The sequence below is a fragment of the Dendrobates tinctorius genome, unplaced genomic scaffold (assembly GCF_039654945.1).
Source record: "Dendrobates tinctorius isolate UK_male_01 unplaced genomic scaffold, ASM3965494v1 ptg000293l, whole genome shotgun sequence".
In the NCBI taxonomy this organism is placed as follows: domain Eukaryota; kingdom Metazoa; phylum Chordata; class Amphibia; order Anura; family Dendrobatidae; genus Dendrobates; species Dendrobates tinctorius.
This window is the reverse complement of record NW_027361960.1, coordinates 2,531,139-2,549,207: the sequence shown is the minus strand read 5'-3', so window position 1 is coordinate 2,549,207 and position 18,069 is coordinate 2,531,139.

The window sequence follows — 18,069 nt, the reverse complement described above, 5'->3', positions numbered from 1 at the left end:
AAAAGTAAAGTAGTTGCAAACTCATCCTTTTAGAAACTTGTTTGGGCTGTTGAGAGGAGTAAAAAACCATCAAAAATTTCAATCCTGCATGATTCTACCAAGAAATGTGATTCTTCATTCAAAACGCTGGTTTTTGCTATTGGGCTCTATTGAATAATGAATGTTTTGAATTTTCTCCAAAAGTAAAGTAGTTGCAAACTCATGCTTTTAGAGACTTGTTTGGGCTCATGAGAGGAGTAGAAAAACATCAAAAATTTCAGTCCTGCATGATTCTACCAAGAAATGTGTGTTCATTGAAACCGCTGGTTTTTGATAGTTTGGGCCCTATTGAATAATGAATGTTTTGAATTTTCTCCAAAAGTAAAGTAGTTGCAAACTCATCCTTTTAGAAACTTGTTTGGGCTGTTGAGAGGAGTAAAAAACCATCAAAAATTTCAATCCTGAATGATTCTACCAAGAAATGTGATTCTTCATTCAAAACCTGATTTTTGCTATTGGGCTCTATTGAATAGTGAATGTTTTGAATTTTCTCCAAAAGTAAAGTAGTTGCAAACTTATGCTTTTAGAGACTTGTTTGGGCTCATGAGAGGAGTAGAAAAATATCAAAAATTTCAGTCCTGCATGATTCTACCAAGAAATGTGTGTTCATTCAAACCGCTGGTTTTTGATAGTTTGGGCCCTATTGAATAATGAATGTTTTGAATTTTCTCCAAAAGTAAAGTAGTTGCAAACTCATCCTTTTAGAAACTTGTTTGGGCTGTTGAGAGGAGTAAAAAACCATCAAAAATTTCAATCCTGCATGATTTTACCAAGAAATGTGATTCTTCATTCAAAACCTGATTTTTGCTATTGGGCTCTATTGAATAGTGAATGTTTTGAATTTTCTCCAAAAGTAAAGTAGTTGCAAACTCATGCTTTTAGAGACTTGTTTGGGCTCATGAGAGGAGTAGAAAAACATCAAAAATTTCAGTCCTGCATGATTCTACCAAGAAATGTGTGTTCATTGAAACCACTGGTTTTTGATAGTTTGGGCCCTATTGAATAATGAATGTTTTGAATTTTCTAAAAAAGTAAAGTAGTTGCAAACTCATCCTTTTAGAAACTTGTTTGGGCTGTTGAGAGGATTAAAAAACCATCAAAAATTTCAATCCTGCATGATTTTACCAAGAAATGTGATTCTTCATTCAAAACCTGATTTTTGCTATTGGGCTCTATTGAATAGTGAATGTTTTGAATTTTCTCCAAAAGTAAAGTAGTTGCAAACTCATGCTTTTAGAGACTTGTTTGGGCTCATGAGAGGAGTAGAAAAACATCAAAAATTTCAGTCCTGCATGATTCTACCAAGAAATGTGTGTTCATTCAAACCGCTGGTTTTTGATAGTTTGGGCCCTATTGAATAATGAATGTTTTGAATTTTCTCCAAAAGTAAAGTAGTTGCAAACTCATCCTTTTAGAAACTTGTTTGGGCTGTTGAGAGGAGTAAAAAACCATCAAAAATTTCAATCCTGCATGATTCTACCAAGAAATGTGATTCTTCATTCAAAACGCTGGTTTTTGCTATTGGGCTCTATTGAATAATGAATGTTTTGAATTTTCTCCAAAAGTAAAGTAGTTGCAAACTCATGCTTTTAGAGACTTGTTTGGGCTCATGAGAGGAGTAGAAAAACATCAAAAATTTCAGTCCTGCATGATTCTACCAAGAAATGTGTGTTCATTGAAACCGCTGGTTTTTGATAGTTTGGGCCCTATTGAATAATGAATGTTTTGAATTTTCTCCAAAAGTAAAGTAGTTGCAAACTCATCCTTTTAGAAACTTGTTTGGGCTGTTGAGAGGAGTAAAAAACCATCAAAAATTTCAATCCTGCATGATTCTACCAAGAAATGTGATTCTTCATTCAAAACGCTGGTTTTTGCTATTGGGCTCTATTGAATAATGAATGTTTTGAATTTTCTCCAAAAGTAAAGTAGTTGCAAACTCATGCTTTTAGAGACTTGTTTGGGCTCATGAGAGGAGTAGAAAAACATCAAAAATTTCAGTCCTGCATGATTCTACCAAGAAATGTGTGTTCATTGAAACCGCTGTTTTTTGATAGTTTGGGCCCTATTGAATAATGAATGTTTTGAATTTTCTCCAAAAGTAAAGTAGTTGCAAACTCATCCTTTTAGAAACTTGTTTGGGCTGTTGAGAGGAGTAAAAAACCATCAAAAATTTCAATCCTGAATGATTTTACCAAGAAATGTGATTCTTCATTCAAAACCTGATTTTTGCTATTGGGCTCTATTGAATAGTGAATGTTTTGAATTTTCTCCAAAAGTAAAGTAGTTGCAAACTCATGCTTTTAGAGACTTGTTTGGGCTCATGAGAGGAGTAGAAAAATATCAAAAATTTCAGTCCTGCATGATTCTACCAAGAAATGTGTGTTCATTCAAACCGCTGGTTTTTGATAGTTTGGGCCCTATTGAATAATGAATGTTTTGAATTTTCTCCATTTTCAAAGAACTTTATTAAGTTTTCAAGATAACAGCAATAGTTTAACATTGATGTTTAAGTGTAGATATTACAATAAGGCAAAGGGAAAGGAAGGGTAAGGGGTTCGGAGTAAGTTTTAAGTTGCTTTATTGAGACGTACAAAGGGTAGAACAGAGGGAAGAAAGGAGGGAAATAAACTATACTAAAGTGTCTTGTCTCTTCGATATAGTGGGGATTGAAAAACCCCATAAAGAAGAGCCAAGACAAAGACTAACAGTATGTTTCTTTGTAGTGTTTTAGGAGTGAATAAACTCCTATTGTATGAGGACAAGCATACATATACTAGTACACAAAAAAAAAATTTAAGTAACTCAAATGTTATATGCAAACTTGTCGCGTTGGTCCGAGTATCCAGTACCCAAAGACCAATAGGAGGAGGAAAGTTCGGCTTTTTTTATTCTCAGATTATCTTAGTGGAGCAAGCAACCACAAATCTTGAAGTTATTTCAGTTGCAAATCAAAATAAGGAGAAACAAACCCTGACAGTCCACAATAGAGAAGATCCAAGGGAGTCCAAAGTTCATGTATGATGGAGACGGAGGTCCTGTGCAGATGGACGAAGAGTATTAGAAGGAGAGACAATAGGGATCAGTCCGGTATTTTTAAGGAAGTCCAAACCCTCCTCCGGAGATCGAATGTGAACCAACTTGGAAGCAAAATTCACAAGTAATGTTGATGATTGGGTCCAATTATAACTAATATGAGCATTTCGAAGCCAAGTTGTTGTCTGGAAAAATGATCTGCGTTTTTGTATAGTGAATCTGGATAGATCTTTGAAGAAAGTTAAGTTACTGTAAGGTGACGAGAGGAAGTTTGAATCTCTGGATACGCCAAGGAGGGTATTGCTCACCCAATTAGGATAGAATGAAACGATGACATCACTGGCTAGATCAGGTGGCAAAGAAGAAGGTCTTCTAATCCTAAATATTTTCTCAATAAGGTTTTTCCCTTTAGTTTCCGGAACTAAATAAGACACCATTGAAGAGACGTACTCCTTAAGTCGGGATGGTTGGATTGACTCAGGAATGCCTCTGATTTTTATATTATTCTTTCTCTTTAAATCCTCAAAATTGGACAAGCAGCATCTAAAAGAGGCAATATCATTCTGTATTTTCTTCACAGAGTCCGAGAGTTCATGAAAATCTGAAGCTTTTTCAGAAGACGAGAATTCAAATTTTTTAGAAGTAGATTCTGCACTTTGAAGAGAAATGTCAGGTGTGGAGTTAGGTTTTATTATATTATCGCTGACTACTATCAATAATATGTCCTTCATGAGTTGCTTAATCAAGTTTCCTATTGCTTTAACTTTGTCAGTTCCCGAGTCTCCCCCACCGACAACTCCCAGGCCATTCAATGAGGTCAAGAAAGCTTTGCATAATTTAACCAGAAAATCGTCAGCGGGATACTCCCCAGAAACCATTATATTGTCCAGCGACAATAAATCAAGAGATGTCTCCTCAGTATCAGCATCATTATTCTTTTTAGCTATAGTAGGTTTATCCTCGTTAGAAATCTGCTCGTCTCCAGAGTCCCCATGGCCGACAGAACTCTCCGAATTAAAAGAACATGTTGAAAATGCCTCATCCATAACACTACTATCAATCAAGTCACTTTCTGAGCTTATAGTAGAGACCACCTCCTCAAGAGATCCATCAGAGCAAACACTTTCTGACTCCTCCCCGCCATCAGACGATATATCTGATTTGTTATGGTTTAAATCTGCGTTAGTAGTAGGAAGAGGAGGAGGAGAAGGAGACAGGTCTTTAATTTCAGAATTGTTGAGTCTAGATCTAATGTCCTCATCAGTTTTTTTATTAATGTCTGCAAAAAGCTTATAACAGAAATCAGCCAGTGATTGTTTGGTGGAAACAGAAACTGGTTGCTCCAACCCCTTTTTTGGCGAATGCAAAGATCCATTTTTTTGTGGACCCTTATTAATATCATTTTGAGGCTCCACACTATCACCTAGCTCAGAGGGGGATGGGACCCCCCCACAATGCAGTAGTGGCTTTATATTTGTCTCCCCATTTAATTGCTGGTTAAACGGATGTGCCGGAATAAATTCCACTGCATCGCATCGCAAAACACTGTTGGGATATGCGTTAGAGGTTATTAAAGTTGCAGTAGAAGTAATTAAAGATGAACCTTCGGCATATTTATGCAGCGGCAATGCAGAGGTTTCCCCACAACCATACTCCCCCAGGTGCACGGCCATGACTCCAACTGAATTTCCCGGGCTTTTAACAACTACAGCTGGGACCGCACTAAGCCCAGGGGGCTCCTCCGCCAACACCCCACTCACTGTTTGGTCTCCTGATGGTTTCATATGCTCAGTAACAAAGGGTGAACCGGCCGGTTCATAAGGCGGTGTTGCAGGAGATTTCTCTTTGATGTTCTTCTGTAGCGGCTTAGCCGCGGCTCCCCCGCACCTCTCAACTGAAGCCAGAACAAAAGAATCCACCGCCGAAGATTTGGTTCCTGTGTAAACTCCCAATGGATCTGGAGTTCTTCTTTGCAGGCCCAAAGATGATGTATATGCAGCTCCACACCGCGGCGCCTGCAGCTGCACAGCCACGGCTCTCACGTCGGTCTCTCCTCTCTCATAAGTTAAAGCAGGGACCGCTCCACAAGCTTCACCGCCGCTGCTTCCCTGCAACTGCACAGCTGCGGCTTTCATCCTGATCCTCCCGCTCCCGGCAGCCGAAGCAGAGACTGCTCCACAAGTAGGGGAACTCACCGCTGCAGGATCTCCACACCGCAGCGCTGCAGGAGCTCCACCGCCGCTACTTCCCCGCAGCTGCACAGCCACGGCTCTCACGACGGTCTCCCCTCTCTCATCAGTCAAAGCAGGGACCGCTTCACAAGCTTCACTGCCGCTGCTTCCCCGCAACTGCACAGCCGCAGCTCTCCCCGCGGGCCCCCCGCTCCGATCAACTGAAGCAGGGACCGCGCCAGATGCAAGGGAATTCACCGCTGTCGTTCTGCATGCTGTCAGGACTCCACGTGGGCATTCCTCCCCTCCTCCACCCCGCCGGTGATTAGAATATTGTGGCGGCCTCTGTTGTTTACCTTCAGCATGAGGAAGGCCTAGGTCGGGTGCCTCACCGGAGTCTCTTAGTCCTGCCAAGTGTTTTTTCTCCCATGGGGCCGCTTTTTTCTTCTTATATCTTCGTCCAGGCATGTTCTCTTTGATTTGCAGTCCAATTACTCCACAAATAAGCAATCTTCTTTTAGCTTAAGTTAGGGAAGAGCAGGAGCTCCCGAAAACACGACTGCTCTGCTCCCCTGCAAGCCACGCCCCCCTTGAATTTTCTCCAAAAGTAAAGTAGTTGCAAACTCATCCTTTTAGAAACTTGTTTGGGCTGTTGAGAGGAGTAAAAAACCATCAAAAATTTCAATCCTGCATGATTCTACCAAGAAATGTGATTCTTCATTCAAAACGCTGGTTTTTGCTATTGGGCTCTATTGAATAATGAATGTTTTGAATTTTCTCCAAAAGTAAAGTAGTTGCAAACTCATGCTTTTAGAGACTTGTTTGGGCTCATGAGAGGAGTAGAAAAACATCAAAAATTTCAGTCCTGCATGATTCTACCAAGAAATGTGTGTTCATTCAAACCGCTGGTTTTTGATAGTTTGGGCCCTATTGAATAATGAATGTTTTGAATTTTCTCCAAAAGTAAAGTAGTTGCAAACTCATCCTTTTAGAAACTTGTTTGGGCTGTTGAGAGGAGTAAAAAACCATCAAAAATTTCAATCCTGCATGATTCTACCAAGAAATGTGATTCTTCATTCAAAACGCTGGTTTTTGCTATTGGGCTCTATTGAATAATGAATGTTTTGAATTTTCTCCAAAAGTAAAGTAGTTGCAAACTCATCATTTTAGAAACTTTTTTTGGGCTGTTGAGAGGAGTAAAAAACCATCAAAAATTTCAATCCTGCATGATTCTACCAAGAAATGTGATTCTTCATTCAAAACGCTGGTTTTTGCTATTGGGCTCTATTGAATAATGAATGTTTTGAATTTTCTCCAAAAGTAAAGTAGTTGCAAACTCATGCTTTTAGAGACTTGTTTGGGCTCATGAGAGGAGTAGAAAAACATCAAAAATTTCAGTCCTGCATGATTCTACCAAGAAATGTGTGTTCATTCAAACCGCTGGTTTTTGATAGTTTGGGCCCTATTGAATAATGAATGTTTTGAATTTTCTCCAAAAGTAAAGTAGTTGCAAACTCATCCTTTTAGAAACTTGTTTGGGCTGTTGAGAGGAGTAAAAAACCATCAAAAATTTCAATCCTGCATGATTTTACCAAGAAATGTGATTCTTCATTCAAAACCTGATTTTTGCTATTGGGCTCTATTGAATAGTGAATGTTTTGAGTTTTCTCCAAAAGTAAAGTAGTTGCAAACTCATGCTTTTAGAGACTTGTTTGGGCTCATGAGAGGAGTAGAAAAACATCAAAAATTTCAGTCCTGCATGATTCTACCAAGAAATGTGTGTTCATTCAAACCGCTGGTTTTTGATAGTTTGGGCCCTATTGAATAATGAATGTTTTGAATTTTCTCCAAAAGTAAAGTAGTTGCAAACTCATCCTTTTAGAAACTTGTTTGGGCTGTTGAGAGGAGTAAAAAACCATCAAAAATTTCAATCCTGCATGATTTTACCAAGAAATGTGATTCTTCATTCAAAACCTGATTTTTGCTAATGGGCTCTATTGAATAGTGAATGTTTTGAATTTTCTCCAAAAGTAAAGTAGATGCAAACTCATGCTTTTAGAGACTTGTTTGGGCTCATGAGAGGAGTAGAAAAACATCAAAAATTTCAGTCCTGCATGATTCTACCAAGAAATGTGTGTTCATTCAAACCTCTGGTTTTTGATAGTTTGGGCCCTATTGAATAATGAATGTTTTGAATTTTCTCCAAAAGTAAAGTAGTTGCAAACTCATCCTTTTAGAAACTTGTTTGGGCTGTTGAGAGGAGTAAAAAACCATCAAAAATTTCAATCCTGAATGATTTTACCAAGAAATGTGATTCTTCATTCAAAACCTGATTTTTGCTATTGGGCTCTATTGAATAGTGAATGTTTTGAATTTTCTCCAAAAGTAAAGTAGTTGCAAACTCATGCTTTTAGAGACTTGTTTGGGCTCATGAGAGGAGTAGAAAAATATCAAAAATTTCAGTCCTGCATGATTCTACCAAGAAATGTGTGTTCATTCAAACCGCTGGTTTTTGATAGTTTGGGCCCTATTGAATAATGAATGTTTTGAATTTTCTCCAAAAGTAAAGTAGTTGCAAACTCATCCTTTTAGAAACTTGTTTGGGCTGTTGAGAGGAGTAAAAAACCATCAAAAATTTCAATCCTGCATGATTTTACCAAGAAATGTGATTCTTCATTCAAAACCTGATTTTTGCTATTGGGCTCTATTGAATAGTGAATGTTTTGAATTTTCTCCAAAAGTAAAGTAGTTGCAAACTCATGCTTTTAGAGACTTGTTTGGGCTCATGAGAGGAGTAGAAAAACATCAAAAATTTCAGTCCTGCATGATTCTACCAAGAAATGTGTGTTCATTGAAACCACTGGTTTTTGATAGTTTGGGCCCTATTGAATAATGAATGTTTTGAATTTTCTCCAAAAGTAAAGTAGTTGCAAACTCATCCTTTTAGAAACTTGTTTGGGCTGTTGAGAGGAGTAAAAAACCATCAAAAATTTCAATCCTGCATGATTTTACCAAGAAATGTGATTCTTCATTCAAAACCTGATTTTTGCTAATGGGCTCTATTGAATAGTGAATGTTTTGAATTTTCTCCAAAAGTAAAGTAGTTGCAAACTCATGCTTTTAGAGACTTGTTTGGGCTCATGAGAGGAGTAGAAAAACATCAAAAATTTCAGTCCTGCATGATTCTACCAAGAAATGTGTGTTCATTCAAACCTCTGGTTTTTGATAGTTTGGGCCCTATTGAATAATGAATGTTTTGAATTTTCTCCAAAAGTAAAGTAGTTGCAAACTCATCCTTTTAGAAACTTGTTTGGGCTGTTGAGAGGAGTAAAAAACCATCAAAAATTTCAATCCTGCATGATTTTACCAAGAAATGTGATTCTTCATTCAAAACCTGATTTTTGCTATTGGGCTCTATTGAATAGTGAATGTTTTGAATTTTCTCCAAAAGTAAAGTAGTTGCAAACTCATGCTTTTAGAGACTTGTTTGGGCTCATGAGAGGAGTAGAAAAACATCAAAAATTTCAGTCCTGCATGATTCTACCAAGAAATGTGTGTTCATTGAAACCACTGGTTTTTGATAGTTTGGGCCCTATTGAATAATGAATGTTTTGAATTTTCTAAAAAAGTAAAGTAGTTGCAAACTCATCCTTTTAGAAACTTGTTTGGGCTGTTGAGAGGAGTAAAAAACCATCAAAAATTTCAATCCTGCATGATTCTACCAAGAAATGTGATTCTTCATTCAAAACGCTGGTTTTTGCTATTGGGCTCTATTGAATAATGAATGTTTTGAATTTTCTCCAAAAGTAAAGTAGTTGCAAACTCATGCTTTTAGAGACTTGTTTGGGCTCATGAGAGGAGTAGAAAAACATCAAAAATTTCAGTCCTGCATGATTCTACCAAGAAATGTGTGTTCATTGAAACCGCTAGTTTTTGATAGTTTGGGCCCTATTGAATAATGAATGTTTTGAATTTTCTCCAAAAGTAAAGTAGTTGCAAACTCATCCTTTTAGAAACTTGTTTGGGCTGTTGAGAGGAGTAAAAAACCATCAAAAATTTCAATCCTGAATGATTTTACCAAGAAATGTGATTCTTCATTCAAAACCTGATTTTTGCTATTGGGCTCTATTGAATAGTGAATGTTTTGAATTTTCTCCAAAAGTAAAGTAGTTGCAAACTCATGCTTTTAGAGACTTGTTTGGGCTCATGAGAGGAGTAGAAAAACATCAAAAATTTCAGTCCTGCATGATTCTACCAAGAAATGTGTGTTCATTCAAACCGCTGGTTTTTGATAGTTTGGGCCCTATTGAATAATGAATGTTTTGAATTTTCTCCAAAAGTAAAGTAGTTGCAAACTCATCCTTTTAGAAACTTGTTTGGGCTGTTGAGAGGAGTAAAAAACCATCAAAAATTTCAATCCTGCATGATTTTACCAAGAAATGTGATTCTTCATTCAAAACCTGATTTTTGCTATCGGGCTCTATTGAATAGTGAATGTTTTGAATTTTCTCCAAAAGTAAAGTAGTTGCAAACTCATGCTTTTAGAGACTTGTTTGGGCTCATGAGAGGAGTAGAAAAACATAAAAAATTTCAGTCCTGCATGATTCTACCAAGAAATGTGTGTTCATTGAAACCGCTGGTTTTTGATAGTTTGGGCCCTATTGAATAATGAATGTTTTGAATTTTCTCCAAAAGTAAAGTAGTTGCAAACTCATCCTTTTAGAAACTTGTTTGGGCTGTTGAGAGGAGTAAAAAACCATCAAAAATTTCAATCCTGCATGATTCTACGAAGAAATGTGATTCTTCATTGAAAACGCTGGTTTTTGCTATTGGGCTCTATTGAATAATGAATGTTTTGAATTTTCTCCAAAAGTAAAGTAGTTGCAAACTCATCCTTTTAGAAACTTGTTTGGGCTGTTGAGAGGAGTAAAAAACCATCAAAAATTTCAATCCTGCATGATTCTACCAAGAAATGTGATTCTTCATTCAAAACGCTGGTTTTTGCTATTGGGCTCTATTGAATAATGAATGTTTTGAATTTTCTCCAAAAGTAAAGTAGTTGCAAACTCATGCTTTTAGAGACTTGTTTGGGCTCATGAGAGGAGTAGAAAAACATCAAAAATTTCAGTCCTGCATGATTCTACCAAGAAATGTGTGTTCATTGAAACCGCTGTTTTTTGATAGTTTGGGCCCTATTGAATAATGAATGTTTTGAATTTTCTCCAAAAGTAAAGTAGTTGCAAACTCATCCTTTTAGAAACTTGTTTGGGCTGTTGAGAGGAGTAAAAAACCATCAAAAATTTCAATCCTGAATGATTTTACCAAGAAATGTGATTCTTCATTCAAAACCTGATTTTTGCTATTGGGCTCTATTGAATAGTGAATGTTTTGAATTTTCTCCAAAAGTAAAGTAGTTGCAAACTCATGCTTTTAGAGACTTGTTTGGGCTCATGAGAGGAGTAGAAAAATATCAAAAATTTCAGTCCTGCATGATTCTACCAAGAAATGTGTGTTCATTCAAACCGCTGGTTTTTGATAGTTTGGGCCCTATTGAATAATGAATGTTTTGAATTTTCTCCAAAAGTAAAGTAGTTGCAAACTCATCCTTTTAGAAACTTGTTTGGGCTGTTGAGAGGAGTAAAAAACCATCAAAAATTTCAATCCTGCATGATTCTACCAAGAAATGTGATTCTTCATTCAAAACGCTGGTTTTTGCTATTGGGCTCTATTGAATAATGAATGTTTTGAATTTTCTCCAAAAGTAAAGTAGTTGCAAACTCATGCTTTTAGAGACTTGTTTGGGCTCATGAGAGGAGTAGAAAAACATAAAAAATTTCAGTCCTGCATGATTCTACCAAGAAATGTGTGTTCATTCAAACCGCTGGTTTTTGATAGTTTGGGCCCTATTGAATAATGAATGTTTTGAATTTTCTCCAAAAGTAAAGTAGTTGCAAACTCATCCTTTTAGAAACTTGTTTGGGCTGTTGAGAGGAGTAAAAAACCATCAAAAATTTCAATCCTGCATGATTTTACCAAGAAATGTGATTCTTCATTCAAAACCTGATTTTTGCTATTGGGCTCTATTGAATAGTGAATGTTTTGAGTTTTCTCCAAAAGTAAAGTAGTTGCAAACTCATGCTTTTAGAGACTTGTTTGGGCTCATGAGAGGAGTAGAAAAACATCAAAAATTTCAGTCCTGCATGATTCTACCAAGAAATGTGTGTTCATTCAAACCGCTGGTTTTTGATAGTTTGGGCCCTATTGAATAATGAATGTTTTGAATTTTCTCCAAAAGTAAAGTAGTTGCAAACTCATCCTTTTAGAAACTTGTTTGGGCTGTTGAGAGGAGTAAAAAACCATCAAAAATTTCAATCCTGCATGATTTTACCAAGAAATGTGATTCTTCATTCAAAACCTGATTTTTGCTAATGGGCTCTATTGAATAGTGAATGTTTTGAATTTTCTCCAAAAGTAAAGTAGATGCAAACTCATGCTTTTAGAGACTTGTTTGGGCTCATGAGAGGAGTAGAAAAACATCAAAAATTTCAGTCCTGCATGATTCTACCAAGAAATGTGTGTTCATTCAAACCGCTGGTTTTTGATAGTTTGGGCCCTATTGAATAATGAATGTTTTGAATTTTCTCCAAAAGTAAAGTAGTTGCAAACTCATCCTTTTAGAAACTTGTTTGGGCTGTTGAGAGGAGTAAAAAACCATCAAAAATTTCAATCCTGAATGATTTTACCAAGAAATGTGATTCTTCATTCAAAACCTGATTTTTGCTATTGGGCTCTATTGAATAGTGAATGTTTTGAATTTTCTCCAAAAGTAAAGTAGTTGCAAACTCATGCTTTTAGAGACTTGTTTGGGCTCATGAGAGGAGTAGAAAAATATCAAAAATTTCAGTCCTGCATGATTCTACCAAGAAATGTGTGTTCATTCAAACCGCTGGTTTTTGATAGTTTGGGCCCTATTGAATAATGAATGTTTTGAATTTTCTCCAAAAGTAAAGTAGTTGCAAACTCATCCTTTTAGAAACTTGTTTGGGCTGTTGAGAGGAGTAAAAAACCATCAAAAATTTCAATCCTGCATGATTTTACCAAGAAATGTGATTCTTCATTCAAAACCTGATTTTTGCTATTGGGCTCTATTGAATAGTGAATGTTTTGAATTTTCTCCAAAAGTAAAGTAGTTGCAAACTCATGCTTTTAGAGACTTGTTTGGGCTCATGAGAGGAGTAGAAAAACATCAAAAATTTCAGTCCTGCATGATTCTACCAAGAAATGTGTGTTCATTGAAACCACTGGTTTTTGATAGTTTGGGCCCTATTGAATAATGAATGTTTTGAATTTTCTCCAAAAGTAAAGTAGTTGCAAACTCATCCTTTTAGAAACTTGTTTGGGCTGTTGAGAGGAGTAAAAAACCATCAAAAATTTCAATCCTGCATGATTTTACCAAGAAATGTGATTCTTCATTCAAAACCTGATTTTTGCTAATGGGCTCTATTGAATAGTGAATGTTTTGAATTTTCTCCAAAAGTAAAGTAGTTGCAAACTCATGCTTTTAGAGACTTGTTTGGGCTCATGAGAGGAGTAGAAAAACATCAAAAATTTCAGTCCTGCATGATTCTACCAAGAAATGTGTGTTCATTCAAACCTCTGGTTTTTGATAGTTTGGGCCCTATTGAATAATGAATGTTTTGAATTTTCTCCAAAAGTAAAGTAGTTGCAAACTCATCCTTTTAGAAACTTGTTTGGGCTGTTGAGAGGAGTAAAAAACCATCAAAAATTTCAATCCTGCATGATTTTACCAAGAAATGTGATTCTTCATTCAAAACCTGATTTTTGCTATTGGGCTCTATTGAATAGTGAATGTTTTGAATTTTCTCCAAAAGTAAAGTAGTTGCAAACTCATGCTTTTAGAGACTTGTTTGGGCTCATGAGAGGAGTAGAAAAACATCAAAAATTTCAGTCCTGCATGATTCTACCAAGAAATGTGTGTTCATTGAAACCACTGGTTTTTGATAGTTTGGGCCCTATTGAATAATGAATGTTTTGAATTTTCTAAAAAAGTAAAGTAGTTGCAAACTCATCCTTTTAGAAACTTGTTTGGGCTGTTGAGAGGAGTAAAAAACCATCAAAAATTTCAATCCTGCATGATTCTACCAAGAAATGTGATTCTTCATTCAAAACGCTGGTTTTTGCTATTGGGCTCTATTGAATAATGAATGTTTTGAATTTTCTCCAAAAGTAAAGTAGTTGCAAACTCATGCTTTTAGAGACTTGTTTGGGCTCATGAGAGGAGTAGAAAAACATCAAAAATTTCAGTCCTGCATGATTCTACCAAGAAATGTGTGTTCATTGAAACCGCTAGTTTTTGATAGTTTGGGCCCTATTGAATAATGAATGTTTTGAATTTTCTCCAAAAGTAAAGTAGTTGCAAACTCATCCTTTTAGAAACTTGTTTGGGCTGTTGAGAGGAGTAAAAAACCATCAAAAATTTCAATCCTGAATGATTTTACCAAGAAATGTGATTCTTCATTCAAAACCTGATTTTTGCTATTGGGCTCTATTGAATAGTGAATGTTTTGAATTTTCTCCAAAAGTAAAGTAGTTGCAAACTCATGCTTTTAGAGACTTGTTTGGGCTCATGAGAGGAGTAGAAAAACATCAAAAATTTCAGTCCTGCATGATTCTACCAAGAAATGTGTGTTCATTCAAACCGCTGGTTTTTGATAGTTTGGGCCCTATTGAATAATGAATGTTTTGAATTTTCTCCAAAAGTAAAGTAGTTGCAAACTCATCCTTTTAGAAACTTGTTTGGGCTGTTGAGAGGAGTAAAAAACCATCAAAAATTTCAATCCTGCATGATTTTACCAAGAAATGTGATTCTTCATTCAAAACCTGATTTTTGCTATCGGGCTCTATTGAATAGTGAATGTTTTGAATTTTCTCCAAAAGTAAAGTAGTTGCAAACTCATGCTTTTAGAGACTTGTTTGGGCTCATGAGAGGAGTAGAAAAACATAAAAAATTTCAGTCCTGCATGATTCTACCAAGAAATGTGTGTTCATTGAAACCGCTGGTTTTTGATAGTTTGGGCCCTATTGAATAATGAATGTTTTGAATTTTCTCCAAAAGTAAAGTAGTTGCAAACTCATCCTTTTAGAAACTTGTTTGGGCTGTTGAGAGGAGTAAAAAACCATCAAAAATTTCAATCCTGCATGATTCTACGAAGAAATGTGATTCTTCATTGAAAACGCTGGTTTTTGCTATTGGGCTCTATTGAATAATGAATGTTTTGAATTTTCTCCAAAAGTAAAGTAGTTGCAAACTCATGCTTTTAGAGACTTGTTTGGGCTCATGAGAGGAGTAGAAAAACATCAAAAATTTCAGTCCTGCATGATTCTACCAAGAAATGTGTGTTCATTGAAACCGCTGGTTTTTGATAGTTTGGGCCCTATTGAATAATGAATGTTTTGAATTTTCTCCAAAAGTAAAGTAGTTGCAAACTCATCCTTTTAGAAACTTGTTTGGCCTGTTGAGAGGAGTAAAAAACCATCAAAAATTTAAATCCTGCATGATTTTACCAAGAAATGTGATTCTTCATTCAAAACCTGATTTTTGCTATTGGGCTCTATTGAATAGTGAATGTTTTGAATTTTCTCCAAAAGTAAAGTAGTTGCAAACTCATGCTTTTAGAGACTTGTTTGGGCTCATGAGAGGAGTAGAAAAACATCAAAAATTTCAGTCCTGCATGATTCTACCAAGAAATGTGTGTTCATTCAAACCTCTGGTTTTTGATAGTTTGGGCCCTATTGAATAATGAATGTTTTGAATTTTCTCCAAAAGTAAAGTAGTTGCAAACTCATCCTTTTAGAAACTTGTTTGGGCTGTTGAGAGGAGTAAAAAACCATCAAAAATTTCAATCCTGCATGATTCTACCAAGAAATGTGATTCTTCATTCAAAACCTGATTTTTGCTATTGGGCTCTATTGAATAATGAATGTTTTGAATTTTCTCCAAAAGTAAAGTAGTTGCAAACTCATGCTTTTAGAGACTTGTTTGGGCTCATGAGAGGAGTAGAAAAACATCAAAAATGTCAGTCCTGCATGATTCTACCAAGAAATGTGTGTTCATTGAAACCGCTGGTTTTTGATAGTTTGGGCCCTATTGAATAATGAATGTTTTGAATTTTCTCCAAAAGTAAAGTAGTTGCAAACTCATCCTTTTAGAAACTTGTTTGGGCTGTTGAGAGGAGTAAAAAACCATCAAAAATTTCAATCCTGCATGATTCTACCAAGAAATGTGATTCTTCATTCAAAACGCTGGTTTTTGCTATTGGGCTCTATTGAATAATGAATGTTTTGAATTTTCTCCAAAAGTAAAGTAGTTGCAAACTCATGCTTTTAGAGACTTGTTTGGGCTCATGAGAGGAGTAGAAAAACATCAAAAATTTCAGTCCTGCATGATTCTACCAAGAAATGTGTGTTCATTGAAACCACTGGTTTTTGATAGTTTGGGCCCTATTGAATAATGAATGTTTTGAATTTTCTAAAAAAGTAAAGTAGTTGCAAACTCATCCTTTTAGAAACTTGTTTGGGCTGTTGAGAGGATTAAAAAACCATCAAAAATTTCAATCCTGCATGATTTTACCAAGAAATGTGATTCTTCATTCAAAACCTGATTTTTGCTATTGGGCTCTATTGAATAGTGAATGTTTTGAATTTTCTCCAAAAGTAAAGGAGTTGCAAACTCATGCTTTTAGAGACTTGTTTGGGCTCATGAGAGGAGTAGAAAAACATCAAAAATTTCAGTCCTGCATGATTCTACCAAGAAATGTGTGTTCATTCAAACCGCTGGTTTTTGATAGTTTGGGCCCTATTGAATAATGAATGTTTTGAATTTTCTCCAAAAGTAAAGTAGTTGCAAACTCATCCTTTTAGAAACTTGTTTGGGCTGTTGAGAGGAGTAAAAAACCATCAAAAATTTCAATCCTGCATGATTCTACCAAGAAATGTGATTCTTCATTCAAAACGCTGGTTTTTGCTATTGGGCTCTATTGAATAATGAATGTTTTGAATTTTCTCCAAAAGTAAAGTAGTTGCAAACTCATGCTTTTAGAGACTTGTTTGGGCTCATGAGAGGAGTAGAAAAACATCAAAAATTTCAGTCCTGCATGATTCTACCAAGAAATGTGTGTTCATTGAAACCGCTGGTTTTTGATAGTTTGGGCCCTATTGAATAATGAATGTTTTAAATTTTCTGCAAAAGTAAAGTAGTTGCAAACTCATCCTTTTAGAAACTTGTTTCGGCTGTTGAGAGGAGTAAAAAACCATCAAAAATTTCAATCCTGCATGATTTTACCAAGAAATGTGATTCTTCATTCAAAACCTGATTTTTGCTATTGCGCTCTATTGAATAGTGAATGTTTTGAATTTTCTCCAAAAGTAAAGTAGTTGCAAACTCATGCTTTTAGAGACTTGTTTGGGCTCATGAGAGGAGTAGAAAAACATCAAAAATTTCAGTCCTGCATGATTCTACCAAGAAATGTGTGTTCATTCAAACCGCTGGTTTTTGATAGTTTGGGCCCTATTGAATAATGAATGTTTTGAATTTTCTCCAAAAGTAAAGTAGTTGCAAACTCATCCTTTTAGAAACTTGTTTGGGCTGTTGAGAGGAGTAAAAAACCATCAAAAATTTCAATCCTGCATGATTCTACCAAGAAATGTGATTCTTCATTCAAAACGCTGGTTTTTGCTATTGGGCTCTATTGAATAATGAATGTTTTGAATTTTCTCCAAAAGTAAAGTAGTTGCAAACTCATGCTTTTAGAGACTTGTTTGGGCTCATGAGAGGAGTAGAAAAACATCAAAAATTTCAGTCCTGCATGATTCTACCAAGAAATGTGTGTTCATTGAAACCGCTGGTTTTTGATAGTTTGGGCCCTATTGAATAATGAATGTTTTGAATTTTCTCCAAAAGTAAAGTAGTTGCAAACTCATCCTTTTAGAAACTTGTTTGGGCTGTTGAGAGGAGTAAAAAACCATCAAAAATTTCAATCCTGAATGATTTTACCAAGAAATGTGATTCTTCATTCAAAACCTGATTTTTGCTATTGGGCTCTATTGAATAGTGAATGTTTTGAATTTTCTCCAAAAGTAAAGTAGTTGCAAACTCATGCTTTTAGAGACTTGTTTGGGCTCATGAGAGGAGTAGAAAAATATCAAAAATTTCAGTCCTGCATGATTCTACCAAGAAATGTGTGTTCATTCAAACCGCTGGTTTTTGATAGTTTGGGCCCTATTGAATAATGAATGTTTTGAATTTTCTCCAAAAGTAAAGTAGTTGCAAACTCATCCTTTTAGAAACTTGTTTGGGCTGTTGAGAGGAGTAAAAAACCATCAAAAATTTCAATCCTGCATGATTCTACCAAGAAATGTGATTCTTCATTCAAAACGCTGGTTTTTGCTATTGGGCTCTATTGAATAATGAATGTTTTGAATTTTCTCCAAAAGTAAAGTAGTTGCAAACTCATGCTTTTAGAGACTTGTTTGGGCTCATGAGAGGAGTAGAAAAACATCAAAAATTTCAGTCCTGCATGATTCTACCAAGAAATGTGTGTTCATTCAAACCGCTGGTTTTTGATAGTTTGGGCCCTATTGAATAATGAATGTTTTGAATTTTCTCCAAAAGTAAAGTAGTTGCAAACTCATCCTTTTAGAAACTTGTTTGGGCTGTTGAGAGGAGTAAAAAACCATCAAAAATTTCAATCCTGAATGATTTTACCAAGAAATGTGATTCTTCATTCAAAACCTGATTTTTGCTATT